Source organism: Schistocerca nitens, chromosome 3 (genome assembly GCF_023898315.1).
Source record: "Schistocerca nitens isolate TAMUIC-IGC-003100 chromosome 3, iqSchNite1.1, whole genome shotgun sequence".
Taxonomy (NCBI): domain Eukaryota; kingdom Metazoa; phylum Arthropoda; class Insecta; order Orthoptera; family Acrididae; genus Schistocerca; species Schistocerca nitens.
Genome location: NC_064616.1, coordinates 667,799,883 through 667,822,263, shown reverse-complemented (window position 1 = coordinate 667,822,263; position 22,381 = coordinate 667,799,883).

Below are 22,381 nucleotides of genomic sequence, written 5' to 3'. Positions count from 1 at the left end.
CATTTATCTGAAAGAGGCTATCTGGTGCCCAAAAATGGAGCTGTTTTTAATATTTGCAGCCATTCTTTCGCAATTCCTATTTAAATTATATATATATGATGTAGATGAGAATAAATACTACACTATGTGATCAAAAGTATCGGCACACATGGCTGAAAGTGAATTACAAGTTCGTGGCGCCCTCCATCGGTAATGCTTGAATTCAATATGGTGTTGGTCCACCATTAGCCTTGATGACAGCGTCCACTCTCTCAGGCATACGTTCAATCCGGTGCTGGAAGGTTTCTTGGGGAATGGCAACCCATTCTTCCAGTGTGCTGCACTGAGGAGAGGCCTGCCACAAAGTCGGCGTTTCAAAACTTCCCAAAGGTGCTCTAAAGGATTCAGGTCAGGACTCTGTGCAAACCAGACGATTACAGAGATGTTACTGTCGTATAAACATTCCGCCACAGACCGTGCATTATGAACAGGTGCTCGATCGTGTTGAAAGATGCAATCGCCATCCCCGATTTGTTCTTCAACAGTGGGAAGCAAGAAGGTGCTTAAAACATCATTGTACGCCTGTGCTGTGATAGTGCCACGTAAAAAAAAAAAAAAAAAAAAAGGGGGTGCAAGGGCCTTCCATGGAAAACACGACCACACCATAACACCAATACCTCCGAATTTTACTGTTTGCACTACACACGCTGGTAGATGACATTCACCGGGCATTCGCCATACCCACACCCCACGATCGAATCGCCACATTGTAGAACGTGATTCGTCACTTCGCACAACGTTATTCCACTGTTCAAACGTCCAATATTTACGTTCCTTGAACCAAGTGAGGTGTCATTTGGCATTTACCGGCGTAATGTGTGGCTTATGAGCAGCCGCTCGACCATGAAATCCAAGTTTTCTCACCTCCCGCCTAAATTTCGTACTACTTGTAGTAGATCCTGATGCAGTTTGGAATTCCTGTGTGATGGTCTGAATAGATGTCTGCCTATTACGCATTACGACCCTCTTCCACTCTCAGTGGTCTCTCTCAGTCAACAGACGAGGTCGGCCTGTACGCTTTTGTGCTGTACGTGTCCCTTCACGTTTCCACTTCACGATCACATTGGAAACAGTGGACCTAGGGATATTTATAAGTGTGGAAATCTCGCGTACAGACGTGTAACACAAGTTACACCCAATCACCTAACCACGTTCGAAGCCCGTGAGTTCCGCGGAGCGCTCCATTCTGCTCTCTCACGATGTCTAATGACTACTGAGCTTGCTGATATTTAGTACCTGGCAGTAGGTGGCAGTACAATGCACCTAATATGAAAAACGTTGAGGGTGTCTGGATACTTTTGATCACATAGTGTATCTAAATTTTTTTACCAAATGTTTGTTATTGTTTTCAGCCAAACACATTTCATTGTTCGTTCCGAGCATCGTCAGTGGTTCATAAAAGTGAAATAGTTTATTGTCTAACTACTCTTATTTATTTATGAGATATATTTTGCATCCCGACCGCAAATTTAGGGTACCTTACTTTTTATATTATTTATAACTATACGACTGTCAGTCATAACTTAATTTACGTCTCCATTGCGTGTGCCCATCGTTCTTGTATAGTTTTGAATTAACTTCGTCACAGTCAGGTATTGCCGTGGACATAACCTTCCTTGTACTCTGTACTTGACGTCCCTGCTGGGTTAACTGAGGGACCTTGCGAACTGAACACAGTACCAGCATATAAAAATGTTGGAACATAGAGGTTGTGTGGGTGGTGCGGTAGTAGGGCCACTGTGTTTGTCACTTAACGAAACAGCCTCATTACGACCATACTGAGGTCCTAATACCACTTAACTCAGTTTATTTTATAGTATGTTCCCTACAATTTCATCACATCTTTATGGAATATAGTCCAAATCAACCGATGTAGCACTGTACGGTGTTTAAGTCGTAGAACGCCACTCTAGTATGAAACTCCTTATTATTACGTCTATCCCCTGTGTAGAATGCATCATTATTTATAACCATTTGCAGATGAAATCGTTCAGTAATGCCGATACCTTCTTGAACCATCACCTATATCCCACCTCCTAACAATATAAAGACCCAATTGACTGATTTCGTTTTGTTAATAACAAAATCTTGAAGGATATGTGCACGTACTCTCCTTCAGCGCAAATTAGTGAAGACATCATCCATGGCTGACACCAAGACCATTACCGAGTTTAGTTCCTGTTCACTGTGGTATTTATTCGCCGGGGGGAATATGCTCATACTATGGTAGGACTGTTACGAGGGTACCTTTACTGTGACAGAGGTTACAGGACTTGCTAAGCTGCTACTGCAAGCTGGCTTAAATGGCTGCCTGCCGCCTGACCAACTTATCTGCGACATCCGGGGACACACTTACAAAGGGAGCCAGCTGCAGAACATATACTGCCTTTAAAAACATTGAATGACACTGATGACATGGTCGGACGTCCACCAAGCACATCATAACCCCTGCAGATCTGCGTCTGGTGTCCAAGAAAAAGTAATAAACTTCGTGCAACATTATGTATCATCCTTAAACATACTGTAGGAGCAGCTGGTCCATGGAATTACTATTCCATGTGTAGGCTGTTGTTAACGCAACACAAAGGGCTGCATGTGGAGTGGTTCCGTGAGTGGGGAAGCATGTACTGCTCATGAAAAGGGTCACATGGTCCTGCACGATGATTCGCATTTCCGCACTACCCTGAATGACCAGCGTCGGCGAGAATGACAGCGATCTGTGGAGAGGTGTCATTTTTGCAATATTTAGGAGAGGCACAGCGCTTTTACCACTGGCGTTATGATATGGAGAGTCACTGGTATGACATCAGGTCACGGTTGGAAGTGATGGAGGGAAATCTGACGGTACAACGACCCGCTATGAGTAACCTTAGTCTTCGTATGTTACCCGATACGTGACAGGATCGTGCTGTAGTTTTTCAACAGAACAATGCTAGTCCACAGATGACACTGTCTCTATGAACTGTTCGCGTCATGATGAGCTATTTCTGTGGCCAGCAAGGTACGCAGATCTATCGACGATAGAACACTATGGGCACAGCTCAGACGTCAACTCCGTTCCAACGCCAATATCCAGTATACAAGGACCGGTTACAACTGTGGGGTAGCTTGCCAAAGGAGAGGACACAAAGGCTTTATGACACCTTTCCCAACCGAATTAGTGCATGCATCCAGGTCAGACCTCCTGCAACGTCACATTGATCAGTGGGTTCATACTGCCAATAGCTTTGTAAACTGATTCGATTTTGTAATCACTGACATAAGATCACATACACACTAAACTCATGAAGTTTAATTTTGTTTCCTCCTCTCCTTCTCGATGCTTCACTTATTTCGTCAGACTGCGTATGTTCTCCTAAACGAACCATAAAAGTCCTTCATATTTGATCTATTTAGTGGCTTTCACAATATTGTCATTTAATCTTACCAACCCCTGATCATAATAGCTTATTTTTGTCCCGATTTTGTACCACAGCTTATAAGAAAAGTCTCTCTTATTGACAAAGTGTCGCTGGCTTTTTCTCAAGGCACTGCTCAGTTTCATCAAAAATAGTAATATTGTATGACACCGTAACACATTTCTTGCTGCCTTGACTAACGGCATTTTTCTTCTCACAGTTTTCCTGAATTCAGTAAATCTCTGCAGCCGCTTACACGTATAGTTTCTTTATTATTTCATCTTTGATAACTGGTAGTTATAACATTTAAAAAATCGTTGCTTTGAAATATACTCATATTTAGTTTATGATCCCGCATCTCTTCGCTGGTACGTAAACTGCATTCGATTCTCAGAATTAATGTACAGAAAACGAATCAACGAGACGAGCTCAAAAAAATGTTCAAATGTGTGTCAAATCGTATCAGTCCTTAAGCTTACTCACTACTTAACCTAAATTATCCTAAGGACAAACACACACACCCATGCCCGAGGGAGGACTCGAACCTCCTCCGGGACCAGCCGCACAGTCCATGACTACAGCGCCCTAGACCACTCGGCTAATCCCGCGCGGCGGACGAGCTCCACATAGTCCACTATTTGTATATAAGATACCTATTTGCCGGTAGGAGCGGGGCAGTGAATACAGTCCATCCAGTCTGATTCCAGTTTTCCTTCTATCCACTAAATCTTTGGAGGTGAATACTGTCTGTGCCAGTTCCTTCAATAGAATAATTGTGGTTTTCTTTTTCCTCTGCTTGTCGCAATGTGTGTTGCCTACCAAAGCAAGTGTTGTCCTTGCCGTAACGCTCGCTCCCTACGGCTTCTATGACACATGCTTGGCTATAGGCCTCTCGGACGATGCCTATTTCATGTGGCTGTAACTGGGTTAGGTTGTTTGGGGTAGAAGACCAGACAGCAAGGTCATCAGTCTCATCGGATTAGGGAAGGACGGGGAAGGAAGTCGGCCGTGCCGTTTCAAAGGAACCATCCCAGCATTTGTCTGGGGCGATTTAGGGAAATCACGGAAAACCTAAATCAGAATGGCTGGACGTGGGATTGAACCGTCGTCCTCCCGAATGAGAGTCCAGTGTGCTACCCACTGCGCCACCTCGCTCGGTCTGTAATTGGGTCTCTGGCCTTTTCGAATCCACATGTGCAACAATGCACACCATACATCTTTCTTCCCTCCCCTGAAAACTTCCTCGAGGTTTGCCGCAGCTCGTTCAGTCTGAGAACAATCAATATAAAAAGTTTTGCGTGTATGTATTACATTGTGGTACGAACACTTATTTAATTTTCTGGTGTTGCTTTGTACTTTATTATGATACCTAAATGTGCCTGTAGTGGATGTGCACGCACTACTGTGTGTGTGTGTGTGTGTGTGTGTGTGTGAGCGAGACTGTGCATTCATATTTCTGTGTGGAGATTCTTGACGGTACTCTGCATTGGAGTCACTTAAAGTTTGAGACAAGGCTGTCGCTTGGTCCAGCGCTTCTTGCACTACACATGGCTGCCATGCTGTGGCCGGCCGGGGTGGCCGAGCGGTTCTAGGCGCTACAGTCTGGAACCGCGCGACCGCTACGGTCGCAGGTTCGAATCCTGCCTCGGGTATGGATGTGTGTGATGTCCTTAGGTTAGTTAGATTTAAGTAGTTCTAAGTTCTAGGGGACTGATGACCTCAGAAGTAAAGTCCCATAGTGCTCAGATCCATTTTGCCATGGTGTAACAATCATCTGCAAACAATCAAGGCACCTACGTTAAATTTCGTTCTGATGGAGGATCCTTCAGTCTGGCAAGATTTCATTCATAAACACACACCCAGCTTACTTGGGCGGCAGGACTGCAGTACGCTGATGTCACCCCATCTCCCTCTCTAACGCTTGTATAATTCAACAGTCAGTCAACTGTTTTTAAACAGTATGAAATAGCTTTGGTCTTACGATCAAAGCAAAGAAAAACAAAGGTACTCACACAACCGGTCCCAGGACGGACTCTTCCTGAGTATAAAATACCCACCCCAGGCAGTACGTTAGATCAGGTTGATCACTTTTCATATTTGCAAGCATGTTGTCTAAGCGGTGTACTTGTGAACTAGATGTCGATCAAAGAATAGGAGCTGCCCATGCTGTATTCAGACAGAAGTCACAGTGTCTTCAAGAAAAAAGACGTAAATCTGCATACGAAACTCATGGTGTCAAGGTTATCGTCATTTCCACACTCCTGTATGGCTGGGAAATTTGAACAAACTATCACCTAGATATCAGAAAACTTGAGCGATTCCCCCAATAAAAAGTGAGAGATATTCGGAACTTTACGGTGCACTCATTAATGTGACTACTGCCTGTGCAATAACCACTCACAGACGGCAGGTGGGAGCAGTAAACAGTATATAAAGCGTGTTTGGGGGGACGTGGAGCACATTGCAGTCGTCGTACCAATACGGCAACGGAACGATTTATCTGACGTCCGAAAGGCCATCGTCATTGGCTTTCGAGCGAAGAGCGGAAACATTTCCGAAACGGCTAAGTTTGCAAACATTTCGCGTGCTGCCATGGTTAAAGTACACCGTACGGAGGAAAACAGCATTATCCGTAACCGGGGCCGAGGAAGCACTGGTGCACCACAGGCCACAGATGACAGAGCTCGTAACCTCCCTCTTACTAATCGGCCTATCCTGCTTGCAATATAAAATATGACCGTGGATCGCGTGTATGCCTAATGGATTTTTTTTAATTGTGTAAGGCTATCTTTCCCGAAGAAGTGATACCGATAAGTAGGAGGAAAGTGTACAACCGACTCTTCTGATAGAAAGTCTACTAAAATTAAAGTAATTAAACCGAACAGGGCTGTAATCTGGAAAATGAAAGTTATTTTTGTGCATTCACTCACGGACAACACTGGACGGAAAAGGTGTAACACAGATCATGAATCCAAAAGTTACATTAATGAGCGAAAAGGAAATAATTAACTGTCGCCAGCCCACTAGGGCAATTTACATTAAAATCCTGTACAAGATGATGGGAAAGAAAAACATGCATTATTAAACACTGACATGGCAACTGAAGGTTGTCAAGAAAGTAAAGAAAACTGAGAAGTCACTCTTACGTTATGTATGGCATTAAATTTTGAAAAAAGCAATCGAGTAATGATTTGAAAATATACAGTTAAACTGTATGTTAGTAGCAATCGAGTAATGATTTGAAAATATACAGTTAAACTGTATGTTAGTACTGAACTTGGTTACGTGAACAATGACTTTCAGTGACTTCACCATGACGTCATCAAAGAAATTTAGAAAAAAAGCAAGCACTTTTTACTTTGCCATACTTATTTTGCAAATTGGATTTCGTATTATTGTCTGAACAACTGAGCCTTTTTTACTGACTTGAACAGAATTAAATACCAGAAGACGTACCAAACCAAACAGCAATGTGCTCCAAGCTATATATAAAATAAAAATAACCTCTGCACTCTTAATGTGGGCATTTCTTTAGATTTGGATTTTTTTCCAATGAGTGATTCTCAAACTTGGAAAATGAAACTGCTTTACTTTAGTCATATACTGAAGCCTCTGTTGTACAACAGTTAATTGAAAGTAGACTGAGGCTAAAATTCTTAAAAGAGAATTTATTCATTAATAAACTGGCTTTAACTATTTAATTTGTTTCTTATGACACCCAGTTAGCCGGCCGCGGTGGTCTAGCGGTTCTGGCGCTGCAGTCCGGAACCGCGGGACTGCTACGGTCGCAGGTTCGAATCCTGCCTCGGGCATGGGTGTGTGTGATGTCCTTAGGTTAGTTAGGTTTAAGTAGTTCTAAGTTCTAGGGGACTTATGACCTAAGATGTTGAGTCCCGTAGTGCTCAGAGCCATTTGAACCATTTTGAACACCCAGTTAGCATATTAGGAAGAAAAGGAACAAGGATCCTGCTTGGTAACAATGTCTGGGGGGCAATGAGAACACAATCACCCTGAGTTAAACTGATTATTATTTAAATAAATCTTATCAATCAGATCACATTCAGTTGTGCTGCTGGGTTAGCCGTTAATACTTTCTACCAATGAACAGTCTTACTTCAGTGCCATGCATACCACGAAACTCGGAGCCGACGACGAAACTGTGTTGCGGGAACTGCTGCTGTTGTTCAAGACGGTGGCATATTGTGGAACCATGGCTAATTATAGGAACGGGCAACCGTAATTAATACCACCTCTTCCGCCCGTCCACTATCCGTACTCCAGCTCTAGACATCTGGTCGGCGCGCGTACATGATGCCGCCGAAAATGGTACCCTCTACTGGGAGAGTGTTAACACCACACTTCAGCACACTACAAGTGCTGGAATCCGTCCCCCTCTCTCTTTCCGCGCGCCCTGCGCAAAAACTCCGTACCCAAAGATTTTACAACGCACAAGCACTGCTATTATCGTTGCTAGTCGATGCAAATAACAATTCCTTTGGCTTTTTCACAGAGCTTATAAGTTTCACAGTAAAACACAGATAAATACAATGAAACGTCAACAGACTTCTTCCTAAATGTACACATACAGCTAAGCAATGTCCTTACTTACTAAAAGAAAATATTTAAATTACAAATATTTACATACAATTAAAAAAAAAGTTATATATCGGCAACAGGTGCCCTGCATCCTGCATTTTAGGTGTTACGAGGTGAACGACTGCTGCGAAGACGTGTACGGGCGAACAGGCGAGCAACTGTTGAACAACTCGCTACGGTCGCAGGTTCGAATCCTGCCTCGGGCATGGATGTTTGTGATGTCCTTAGGTTAGGTAGGTTTAACTAGTTCTAAGTTCTAGGGGACTAATGACCTCAGCAGTTGAGTCCCATAGTGCTCAGAGCCATTTGAACCATTTTTTTTTTTTTGAACAACTGACGGCCCGAATGAATCAAGGGCCGACCAACAGTGTCACCGAACGTTCAGCGAACGTAGCTGCATATGGGCCTCCACAGCAGGCGCTGGTTCATGCACCCATACCTTCTCAGATGAATCGCTTTTCATGCTCCATTGGACAGATGGCCGTTGATGTGTAAGGTTTGAGATGTCTGAAAGGCAGAACCCTGTAACAATCGAAGGAAGGGCCCAGGCCGGAGGGCGTTCTCTGGGTTATCCCGTCATTCAGGAAGGCACAATGGATGAACATAAGTATGTATCTGTCCTTGGGCACCATTTCCACCCCTACATGTAGTTTGTGTTTCTTCAGCATAATGGCATCTAACAGCGTGACACTGCATGGTGTCACACATCTCGCAGTATGTGTGCGTGGTCTGAAGAGTACCAGGGTAAGTTTACCTTCCTCCCTCCCCCTTTAGGCGACCGCGATGAGCGAGCGGTTCTAGGCGCTTCAGTCCGGAACCGCGCAGGTTCGAATCCTGCCAAGGGCATAGATGTGTGAGATGTCCTTATGTTAGTTAGGTTTAAGTAGTTCTAAGTTCTAGAGGACTGATGACCTCAGATGTTAAGTCCAATAGTGCTCAGAGCCATTTGAGTACCCCGTCGCCAACAAACTCCCCAAATTTAAACCCAATCGGCAATCAGTGGGACCACCCCGATTGGGCTCCGCGTGCCACGTGTTCTCAAGCGAGAAACCTAGAACAGCTGGCCACGGCATTGGAGTCGGCATGGCTCCACATCTCTATCGATGTTCTCCAGAACCTCATTGGCTCCCTTCTTCGTCGTTTCGCAGCGGCCCGCACTACAAAAAGCGGTTATTCCGGCTTCTGACAGGTAACCACATTAATGTGACTGGACTGTGTAAGTTGAAGGACTATGTAACCTACACATCGGTTCTCGAGAAAGTGCATCTAACCACCACTGACACAACCTTCATCGCTCATCAACTGAGATGGTTGGGCCACGTTCACCGCATAACTGATTCCAGGCTGCCCCTCTAAATCCCTTATGGCGAACTCCGTTGTCGCACTACACCTCTGCCGGCCGAAGTGGCCGTGCGGTTAAAGGCGCTGCAGTCTGGAACCGCAAGACCGCTACGGTCGCAGGTTCGAGTCCTGCCTCGGGCATGGATGTTTGTGATGTCCTTAGGTTAGTTAGGTTTAACTAGTTCTAAGTTCTAGGGGACTAATGACCTCAGCAGTTGAGTCTCATAGTACTCAGAGCCAACCACTACACCTCACGGTGCTCTTGTTAAGCGCTTTAAGGAGAAGCTCATACACGACGACTGGCCTAAATATATAGAGATTGGAGAAATCTGCTGTGGACTGTTGACCGTGGAGAAACACTACATCCATTGCTGTCAACTTGTTTGAAGAAGAACGCCGCAGACATGAAGAAGCTAAGCGACATACAAGAAAACTCTGTCAATTACAACCCCGCCCGTCTTCAGTTATTCAACTCGATTTGTGTAGGAGACTGTTTCATGCGAGACTGGTCTGTTCAGTCATCGGAAAAAAATCCGTAAACTGAGTTGAAATGCTAACTCCATGCAGGAGAAAGTAATACGTACTTCGTATCTACACTGCTAGCCATTAAAATTGCTACACTACGAGGATGACGTGCAACAGACGCGAAATTTAACCGACAGGAAGAAGATACTGTGATATGCAAATGATTAGCTTTACAGAGCATTCACACAAGGTTGGCGCCGGTGGCGACACCTACAACGTGCTGACATGAGGAGAGTTTCCAACCGATTTCTCATACACAAACAGCAGTTGATCGGCGTTGCCTGGTGAAACGTTGTTGTGATGCCTCCTGTAAGGAGGAGAAATGCGTACCATCACGTTTCCGACTTTGATAAACGTCGGATTGTAGCCTATCGCGATTGCGGTTTATCGTATCGCGACATTGCTGCCCGCTTTGCTCGAGATCCAATGACTGTTAGCAGAATATGGAATCGGTGGGTTCAGGAGGGTAATACGGAACGCCGTGCTGGATCCCACCGGACTCGTATCACTAGCAGTCGAGATGACAGGCATCTTATGCGCATGGCTCTAACAGATCGTGCAGCCACGTATCGATCCCTGAGTCAACAGATGGGGACATTTGCAAGACAGCAACCGTCTGCATGAACAGTTCATCGACGTTTGCAGCAGCATGGACTATGAGCTCGGAGACCATGGCTGCGGTAACCATTGACGCTGCATCACAGACAGGCGCGCCTGTGATGGTGTACTCGACGACGAAACTGGGTGCACGAATAGCAAAACGTCAATTTTTCGGATGAATCCAGGTTCTGTTTACAGCATCACGATGGTCGCATCCATGTTTGGCGACATCGCAGTGAACGCACATAGGAAGCGTGTATTCGTCATAGCCATACTGGCGTATCACCCGGCGTGATGGTATAGGGTGCTATTGGTTACACGTCTCGGTCATCTCTTGTTCGCATTGACGGCACTTTGAACAGTGGACGTTAAATTTCGGATGTGTTACGACCAGTGTCTCTACCCTTCATTCGATCCTTGCGAAACCCTACATTTCAGCAGGATAATGCACGACCGCATGTTGCAGGTCCTGTACGGGCCTTTCTGGATACAGAAAATGTTCGACTGCTGCCCTGGCCAGCATATTCTCCAAATCTCTCACCAACTGAAAACGTGTGGTCAATGGTGGCCGAGCAACTGGCTCGTCACAATACATCAGTTTTACTCTTGATGAACTGTGGTATCGTGTTGAAGAAGCATGGGCAGCTGTACCTGTACACGCCATCCAAGCTCTGTTTGACTCAATTCAAAGGCGTATCAAGGCCGTTATTACGGCCAGAGGTGGTTGTTCTGGGTACTGATACCTCAGAATCTATGCACCCAAATTGCGTGCAAATGTAATCAAATGTCAGTTCTACTGTAATATATTTGTCCAATGAATACCCGTTTATCATCTTCAATTCTTCTTGGTGTAGCAATTGTAATGGCCAGTAGTGTAGTTGCAGCAGCCGTCCCCGACGATGACGACACGTTAGATATGGGTTGAATTTCACAGTTCATTACGAGCTTCTCGCCATACCGTGAAGACCCAAGGGATGTTACCTACCGTCTTGTCATCTTCTGCCTTGCGGCGTTATGGAGGGGTATGTGATCAGTACACCCTTCTCCCGGCCGCTTTTCAGTCTTTCCAAACCATGGGGTCGCTGCTACTCGGTCAAGCAGCTCCTCATTTCGCGTCACGAAGGGCGTCTTAATAACTCTCTGGCTGCATATAAGTTAGTTGAGCTTCCGGTGTGGGAACATACGCATTCCCGCTATTCGCGTTGACTGCGTGTAGTGCAGCGCTGTTTGCATGAAAACTGTAGTGACATATTTGTGCAATGTTTCGAAGGCTGAACAACATTGGAAGAAAATTGTAACCTCCCCCTCTCTTATCGACCTTAATGACAGTGAATATTCAAACCGCGTGTACCTAATGGAAATTTGGGAAAAGCAATCGTCACCGAAGTTAATTTGTCGGTAAAGAGGGAGGAAAGGGTTACATCTAAATGAAAGGAAAAATGCAAATGAAACTGGTGGAAATTAATTTTGAAAGGGGGTAAAGTTAATAAAGAAAATAAATGTGCGGCCGTTACGTCAACAATTAACCAGCGGTAATTAGATATTTGAGATTTGGGGGAAATTACGGTCGCCAGTCCTAAGGACAATTACTATAGTAACTGAAAAAGAAAGGTTATTACACATATAATTAGCACTAGAAGCGTGGCAACTGAAGGTTGACACGTGTAGTGTGAAAACTGAAAGTTTGTCAGAAGTAATAAATTTCGCTACACTCTGACTTAATTTAGAAGAAGAATTAATAAAACCAGAAAATTGAAAGTTAATTTAGTGACTGAAATTAATAGTGAACTTTGTTTCTGAAGCATATTGAAATTCAGTAAAATACAGTTAGTCTTGGGCTACCTCAACAATCATTTCAAAAGCTACTTGAATCTACGCAATTTAGAAATAAGAGATTTAACTTCGAACTTGAATTAAATGATTCTGAACAATTAACAATAGTAAAATTTAGTACGTACCAAGCTGAGCTGCAGTCACAGGTAAGCTAAAATACGGTAACAAAACTCGCACTCTTAATTTGTGCTTGTGTAATCTAAATATTGTTGCCAGCTATGAATACCTTAACTGAACTTTGAAATTAAAGCAGTGAAATCTAATGATACTGGCGTTTGAATTTCAACGACACTCGGGTTCATTTCGGAAAGGGAAGGGACCCTGCTTGGCAATGCAATTGGGACAATGAGCAACAAAGGTTCATGCTACGTTGCTGTAATTTTGTGAATTGAACAGTTTGAAAAGCTGAGGTCTGCCATACAGTTCTGAAACTTTACGTGCTTTTAGTCTTCCTTGTTGGTTGATTGAAGGTTTGAAGTCGCCGATCGAGGAGGTGGCGACAGTCACTCATTGTCGGCCGTCGCTGTTGCAGAAGCTGGATGCTGGCGCGCCTTCTTCTCGACACGGTCACCAGGCGAAACGGGCTCTTGATGTGTGCCAGCTAATGCTTCCCGTCCGCGGCACCGTGCTAGAAACTACCATAGCCAGTCGATCGCAATTACATGCTGCCAAACCCCGAAAGCCCGGCAACTTGCGGGAGCGTCACACAACACACCTGCTCAATCGCACTACTCCAACCAGACCCTCCTCTGCCCGCGCTCCACGCGGCAGAGTTAACACTACCAAAGATCCTACACACTTTCGTTCTTCACACGACCTATCGATGTATTCGTTCGATAGCACAGTTTTCCCTTGGCAAGACCCAGCGTATAGATACAAATAATATTCACAAAATAAACCAATTATAAATCGACATAAATGCATAAATATATATATATACAAATAGTAAAACAATTACAATATATAAAGACACAGAAATGTTATATCTTCAGGTAACAAAATAAGGAAAAAATTATGGTACAATAGATGGAAATAGGAGGATATGCATTTCCGGCGTTACAAAATGATACAAGTGGAAACAGCTATAGAAAAACTGCTCCACTGAAACTCAAACGCAGCACCTAAAACGTTCTAAAATCTGTTTTACCAACCTGTCCACCAGTTTTATATAAGACAGCTCGTTAAACCATAGTTTCACTTAATTCGGCACAATTACTTTATCAGATTTCCAACTTATGACTTACCAAATTTTCCACCAAAATTCGAATTAATCTATCTTAACATCGGACATTTGAACGATCTCTGATGTGTATATAGCACAAGTTACTCATTTCCGAAGTCTTGGGTTTTCTCCATAAGATATATAACCACGTTGTGTGGTGGTCGTTGAAAAGTGAGAGGTAAATTGTGGGAGAAAACCTGGAAACAATTGGGACTACTTTGGTGCACCGCCCACTAGATAATTACTTTCTGCTACAAAGCTTGTTTGTGATTACGCACAATTAGACGGGAAATGTGTTGAACGCGGGGCCACATAACGTAGATTAATGTCCAATGCGGCGTAAACGCAGCCTAAGTGGCCTGTAATTGTGCTATTGTGGCAGACTGTAGCGTCAGATTTGCACATTCCGTAGCTACGCTTGCGAATTTTAAACATGAAAAAACGAGAGATCACTAAGAGGCTCTCTACCAGAACCATCCAATACTATTAAAAATACGCCACGCAAATAAAGTGATCTGACCCTGACGTAATTTACGTGACAAAAAATACTGAAAAATGGGTAATCACTTTACCCTGAAACGGGTGCCGTGGATGCATATGCCGCTACCCAATCCAAGGGTAATATTTATGGATGAAACACGAAAATGTTTCCTACAGTATTCAGACAGTGTGTCCATCTCAGAGGGTACAGTTACTGCAGTAATGTTCGATCACAGAGGTTGCCGATAGAATCATCCTGATCAAAGACTTCTCCGTCGAGAAATACGATCAGTAAACGATAGGTTCAATATGTCATCGCCAGGTCATCTGACAATTTCCAGTGTTAAATTCCAAACTATGTCGTAATGTCACGCAGAATGACGTGATGAAGATTATTAATGATTCGTCGCAGGCTCTTTCAAAATGAGACTATGAGAGTTTTTTGTGATTCTATTAAAGGAAGTCCAGAGGCACCTCAAAACTTATTTCCGAAAAATCATAAGTTATTATTGGAAAAACCGTGAGATTTACAACCAGGAATAACCATTCACGCTTATGAATTACGATGTGCTAATTATAGGTGTGTTTTCTGATCTAACGGCAGGTAATGATACCATTCTTCATCAAATATTTCTCAGTAACCCGTATAAAGTTACCAGAGGAAAAGGTTTCACACGAGTACCGGCCACTGTTATGTAACAAGCAGAGCTCCAACACTATTCAGTCGCTTGTGAAATAAAAATCAAAGTAATCCACGAGTTAGAATTCACTCACTTCTACTGTTCAGTCAATGCCCTTGAAAAAATATTGTTTCTCATGTATCAAGATAATCCCTTTAAGAAACTACCTGGCAGATTAGAACTGTGTGCCGGACCGAGACTCGAACTCGGGAGTCTAGGTACGGCACACAGTTTTAATCTGCCAGGAAGTTTCATATCAGCGCACACTCCGCTACGGAGTGAAAATTTCATTCTGGAAACATCCCCAAGGCTGTCGAAAAGCCTTGTCTCCGCAATATGCTTCCTTCCTGGAGTGCTAGTTCGACAACATTCGCAGGAGAGCTTCTGTGTTTGGAAGGTAGGAGACGAAGTACAGGCGGAATTAAAGCTGTGAGGAAGGGACGTGAGTCGTGCTTGGGTAGCTCAGATGGTGGAGCACTTGCCCGCGAAAGGCAAAGGTCCCGTGTTCGAGTCTCGGTCCGGCACACAGTTTTAATTTGCCAGGAAGTTTCATATCAGCGCACACTCCACTGCAATGTGAAAATTTCACTCTGGATACTCGCTTTAGGTTGTTCCCAACGAAATATGTCTTACAATGCAGTGTAAAGTGAACCCTGCAGTTCACGTAGCTCCATTGGATGCGCATTTATACCTACATGTGAAATAGACTGTAAAAGCTAACCACGGGTATTTGTCACCACTTTGGAGATTAACTAGCAAGGTGTTACTTCGTGAGAGCTGTAGTTGAAACTCTCTACGTTTGCGGAGGGGCATTATCTTCTTGAAATGCAAGCCCGGGAAAGCTTGCTATGTAGGACAAGAAACGTACCGCTGTGCTGTATAGATGCCGAAAATTGCAAACAAAGGGGTTCTGATTTGAAAAGAAATGGCACCCCAGACCATCAGTCCCATTTGCGTACCGTATGACACTCGACAGTCACGTTGGTATCCCACCGCTCTCTATTGCGTCTCGACACGTCCTCGATCTGGAATCTCATTGACTGGAGTAGAATTGTCTTCAGTGATGAGTCCTACTTGTAACTGAGCCCCGATGACCAGTGAAGACACGCTCAGAGGTGCTCCAGACAGTGGTAGGATACCAAACCTATCACCCTCTATACGGCCAGACAACCAGAAGTAGTGATCTGGGGCGCCATTTAATTTCATAGCAAGATCGCTTTGGTCGTCATTTGCGGTACCCTTACAGCGCAGCGGCGCGTCGACGATATTCTACGCCCCGCTTTGTAGCTCCACCTGGTAAGCCATTATAGGGTTATTGATAACGACTAATAAGTTGGAACCAGTTTAACCATTAAACTTATCTGAGAATTCAGTGAAATAAACTACGTTGTTAGAATTAATGTCCTAACTGATGCTCTTTGCAGTAACACGGCAAATATGAACATCCTTGATTGGTCATCGGTTTAAATTGATGGCTCACCCGTGTGTTGTGAGTGGACTCAGTACGTTTGCTAACAGGTGGAATGCTTGTTTGTTTGGTAACGACATGTGCAAATCCTAAGTGTTTTCGGGTGGCTTTGGTTGTGTACAGATAGAAGTCGAATTCATCGGCAGTACCGAGTGAGTGCTGCAGTGGAGCGACGATAGTTGAAAACCTTGTGGTGTGGTGCAAATGGCTCTGAGCACTATGCGACTTAACTTCTGAGCTCATCAGTCGCCTAGAACTTAGAACTAATTAAACCTAACTAACCTAAGGACATCACACACATCCATGCCCGAGACAGGATTCGAACCTGCGACCGCAGCGGTCGCTCGGTTCCAGACTGTAGCGCCTAGAACCGCACGGCCACTCCGGCCGGCTTTGTGGTGTGGTCCGAAGAATGAAGTCCCAGGATACAGATAGTACCTCGTTACGGCAAAACTGGCTAAAGACAGTCGGTGCCAAACACAACAACGAATGTCAGATGTCGGCAGAGTCACACCGTGCACAGTTTCTAAACGACGCCGCTGCCGGAAGCCGGAAGTTTACTTGCATCAGAGCGCAGTGCCACTCACCCCATCCCTCCCTCCCACCCCACCCTGTAATCATCTCCTACGACCACAGAATCGTCTTAGCACAGATCTGTCTGCGATCTAACAGAGCGATTCGTCAGAACTGTGTATTAAAATTTATATTCAATCATACATTGTGATATGATTATCATATTGCATGTTATCAGATGATAACAGTTCTAGTGATCAATGAAGTAACAAAAACATTGTGACTTTGCTGTGGACATGGATTGTTTCCGTGTTCAATATTTTATATCGTTCAAATTTCAAAAGCTTGATATAATATTTTGTGTGTGTTATGGTATCCGCTATATCTCTTCCAGAAATATATCTAGGCTTGGCACGATAAACTACAATGCCGTCGAGGTTGTCTCAATTTTTTTCCGTCCGCCACTACAGTGGCGACGATGATGTGTGCATTTTTCTTCCCGTGCCTGACCATCAACCATTGTCCTCTCGTAGATGCTTTTAGTGTTCCGTCGAGGTTGTCTCAATTTTTTTCCGTCCGCCACTACAGTGGTGACGATGATGTGTGCATCTTTCTTCCCGTGCCTGACCATCAACCATTGTCCTCTCGTAGATGCTTTTAGTGTTCCGCTAGTCCCAGCGGCCATAATAATTTTTGTTTTCTCTGTGCCATAAAGTGTATAGCCATGTCTGAGCTTCCGTGAGAGCTATCTCTAAACGAAGTTGTTTAGCTTCGGGCGCACAAATTGAGCGACTGCTGCTCAGTGTACAACAGTTCACAACCTCAATGAGGCTAAAAGCAGCTCCATGAGCGGCCGATGCTTCCAAGTTTCGCCACTACAACGGTAAGGAATATGACCCAGCTCAAAGCACACTTTACACCATACAACATTAAACACATGGCACGCGTTGCTTTCTTTAACGGTCGGAACCGACATATCAAGACAACTAAGAGTGGCTCAAAAGATATTTAAATTTCAATCAGACACAGGTACATCTTTTTACCTAACCAATAAAGATAAATGTGAATTGATCGGTATCCCACTGCTGCAGATGCCTACTTCTGATTTGTCTGCATGTAACGTACACGAAATATCAATAATTGGCATATACAGATTGCCGTCATCTTTTCGTGAAATTACAAAGAGTGTTTCATTTCATGTACTGTGTCCTAGAAACAGTGCAAGTGTTTGTTCAACCTGTTCAACTTGTGTTAGAAATCGGTGGTTCAGTATCTCATACTAATGTTTCCGACTTGTGCAATAAGTACAGTGAAAATTTAGAATCAGGATTATGAGAGCATAAGGATTTTGAGGCGCACATTAATGTTAAATACAATGCACAACCACCATTTTATCGTGCTAGGGCTGTCCCAATATGCTATACGTGGGCAGCTGCTCGGGAATTGCAACGATGGAAAGACAGTGTTGTGATACAACCCATTTCTGCAAGTCATACTAAAAAAGCCATCGAGAGGTTTACGTCTGTATGCTGGTTTCAAAGCCACAGTAAACCCACAAATTATCGAAGATTCATTTCCTCTCTCACTACGGGAGAAATTAATAGACAAATTTGTACAGGGAAGATTCTTTTTCAAGACCGATGTGTGTGAGACATACTTGTAGTTACTGTTGGACGAGTAGTCGTAGCAATATTTTGTGATAAACATTCACCTTGGATTGTTCCAGTTTCAAAGACTACTGTTCAGAAGTGCTTCATATTATGCTATTTTTCAGGGTTTCCTGGAATAATCAACAGCCAATGTCCTTTCATGTACAAACTCTCTGGATGGTACTGTCGCTGATTGTACGCCTGCTGAACATTTGGCAAATTTAGAATGTTTGTGTAAAGTGCTTGCTGTAGCTGGCTGAAAGTAAAACAAGTAAATTTTCTCCTTCTTCCACGAAGAATTTGAATATTTATGACATGTTACGAATGCACAGGATATTCATCCTGCTCATTGGAATTTGTCTGAAATGAAAATATGCCGGCGCCCTCAAACATGAAGGAGGCCGTCATGGCCAAATTAACTCATTACATTAAATTTATTGCTACACTGAACTGGCTGCTCCGGAAAGTCTTCCCCTTGTGAGGTCCCAAGAATGCCACGACAGATTTCAGCAGTTAAAGGATGCATTGTTGAGTCGTCGTTGTCTGATTCATTTCGATCCAGCTAAGCCTGCTGTGTTATCTGAGGAGGCTTCTACTAATGGGATTTTGTTTGGTTCATTTAGATCCAACTAAGTCTGTTGTGTTAGCTGTCTCCTTACGGGATTCGAGCTGTGATTTCCCATAGAAATGGTGCATCTGAGAGGTTCACTGATTTTTGCCTCGAATACTCTCAACAAAGCGCAATGCAATTATAGTCAACTTGAAAAAGAGGCACTCCTCTTTTGTATAATGTTATCAAGTTCCGCCAATATTTACATGGTCACTAGTTCTACTTGATCACAGATATTGCCCTTTAACTGCTTTGTTCAATCCTTCCAAGGCTGTCCCACTATGGACAACGCAAAACTTTCAACATTTGGCTCTGTTGGTGTCTAATTATCAATACGAGTCTTTCTTTCTACAGGCCCACTGGAGAACATCTGAACGCTGATTGCTGTCTCGATTACTAGTCTTTACCGTCACAGCACTTGATTCGTCTAAGGAATCATGTTATCAAATCGATACTCAAGATTCTGAAATTATTCAAAACTTTCCTCTCGATTTTTGCTGTATTTCTGGAGCAACTGCTTCTGACCCAGCTCTTCATGAGGTTTTGCAAAACAAGCGACATGGGTGGACTCGTTCTTCGAAAGAAATTCTCCACCTAGTGGTGCATCGCTACTTGTCACATCATTGCGTGCTATTCGTGCGGTCAAGTGTTCTGCTCGCGCTTACTGAGAATGACTATTCATGGCCTGCGATTCCTCACTCCTTCCACTGCGAAGTTCTGTATTTCTTGCAAGATGGTCACTGGGGTGTGTAGTTCACACAAAGCGACTCCCCGAAATTGAGAAATTGATCTGTCAACGCAATGTTTGTGCAGAGTATCAGTCACTTTTTTCAGTGGCCATGTCGCCCAGACCATGGAAACATATACACATTGATTTCGAGTGTCCATTTTTGAAAACGCGATGGTTGTTGGTGATTAACGCATACAGTCAATTTCCTTTTGTAGATGAGTGGCTAACCCTGACTGAGGCTAGGACTGTATTGGCTGTGTCTTCTTTTCTTGTCTTGTAGGTCTTCCTGAAGTCCTTGCCTCAGACAATGGGCCACACAATTCACGTCCACCAATTTATAACAGTTTGGTGCTGATATACACCATGGAACTACTGCTCCTTTTTGCACTCAGTCTAACGGTGAAGCTGAATGGTTCGTTCGAGCGTTCAAATGCCACTTAGGCAAACACCGTCCTCTTCCCTGTGGGAGGAAGCCGCAAAACATTTTTCTTTCCTCCTACTACCCGTTGCCACGTAAAGGGAAGTCGTCAGCAGAATTATTACACAGTCGTCATCACTGTACCCTGCCGGATCTTTTGCTGCCGCCACAGAAACAGTTAGTTCCGCTGGGTCAGACAATGTTTCAGCCACAGGACGAAGTTTCCTTCAAACTTTTTGGCAAGAAACTGTGTTGCGAGCACGGCATAATCACAAAATTTTTGAGTAGTCTGTTTTATGTCGTTCATGTTTCCTCTGGGATGCATCGACATGACCAGAATCAGCAGCGGAGCTCTTACGTCAGTGATTGTGTCACAGAATTTTTACCCACAGCCCCAGCGCGCCGCTGGGGTCTACAACAGCAGTTATCTCCGCCTCTCCGCCCATCGCGGTCAACGCCGTCCAGAGTGGTGCCGAAGGAGATCGAAGTCACGCCGCCGCCGCTGCTGCCACCGCTGCCGCCGTTTCCGACGGTCCTACAGCCTGGACCGATGTCTGTGGAGGTGCCGTCCCAAAGGTGCCACCACGTCTCCCCAGGAGTTCCGCCTGCTGGCTTCCCGCCCACATCGTCTGTGTCCCTTGACACGAACATGACAACTTTGGCCGGTTTTTAGGCCGGCGTTCCCAATAACAGGCGGATACCGGATTGCTGACAGCGAGCTGACATCAGCCGTTATTACAGTTCCTGTCTCCTTATTTACTCCCGCATTCAGGTCTCCACTCGCCGTTGTCACGCGACACAGCACTAAACAATGACGGTGCAGAGGTAAGATGACGGGGCAGGGAGGGGGGGGGGAGAATGTGGTGGCTTCGGAACCGTAATGTCCTGGAGTACTGCTGGTGCGTCATGATAGTACCACGAGATAAAGACAGTCGTTGCCGAACGCAACAATGAATGACAGACGTCGGCTTGGACGTGCTCTCAAAAGTTGCCAAACGCCATCACTTCCGAAAGCTTACTTACGTCACAGCGCAGCGCCACCCACCCTACTCCGTAATCGTCATCTATCGTTTTAGCTCAGAGCCAGCTGTGACCTGACAGAAATGTTAGTCAGAACTATCTATCAAATCATTTTGTATTGCACCTAGTGATAACAATTATAGCGTTCAGTGACAGTACCAATTATATAGTGACATTTCTGTGTACACGGATTGTTTCCGTGTTAAGCATTTTATATTGTCCAAATTTTAATAAAGTTATCCAATGTTTCGTGTGTGTTGTATCCGTTCGACCTCCTCCAGAAGTAAATCCTAATCTTCCTTTCTTCAGCTACATTCATGTATTGGTATGAGGACAGTGATCACCACACAGTTCCCTGTCACAACAAATATGACATTGCATTCAAGTTCTAGCTCGGAGCTGTCGATGGAAGACGGCGGAAGGGTTGGTGCTATCGGTTATTCAACAGGCTGGCGACGAGCGGTATACAGACTATACGCATATGGAGAAGCACTACGGTGCGCCAGTGCGTGACCCAAGCCCCGTAAAGCAGCGCGTCACAGTGACACAAATGCATCACGAGTTGCCCCAAATACTGTAATGTACACTCCCTTACGGGCGATGTGCGTCAGAGTGAATGTTCCGAAAACTTGGTGAACGCTAAAAAGAGGGGACTCGCTCTGACCCAAAGCGGGGCGCAGTAGGTAGTCGTCTCGACGCTACACCTGTACCAGTCGTCGCCAGGCTTAGAATATTTAGAGCCGTATCGGGAATGAGAAGATAGTCTCAGGACCGCGAGATAGGAAGGTGATTGCCAGCGCTGAGTGAGCCACGTAGAGTAGTATCGTGCATTGCACAGATATTTTAAAGTCAGTATTGCCAGAAGTGAACTGTCATTGACCTTTGTTATTCGGAGTTTAAATCGACCTGAGATACCCTGAGATTTATACTGAGATCTTTATCTCTGAACACCCTCTTAGCTTGTTGATTCTTTACACGGTGGAGCTCTACCAGCTGCAAAACCCAGACGCAAAAGTCGCCTTCGATGCCGTAGTGCCATCGATAGAGGTAAGTCCTTGTAATTAAAACGTGTGTGTGCTACCTCTAGTGACACGAAAAGTGTGGCAAACTCATATTTGGTGTCAGGCGTGAGGTGGCTGTGTTTTGATATAGGAGGGTCGAATCGAATCGGGGCAGTGGAGTAAGTGTAGGGAATCTCAGTAGTATTTACTAAACGCAGACTGGGAATGTGTCTTGGGAACAATTTCGAGACGAGGAGG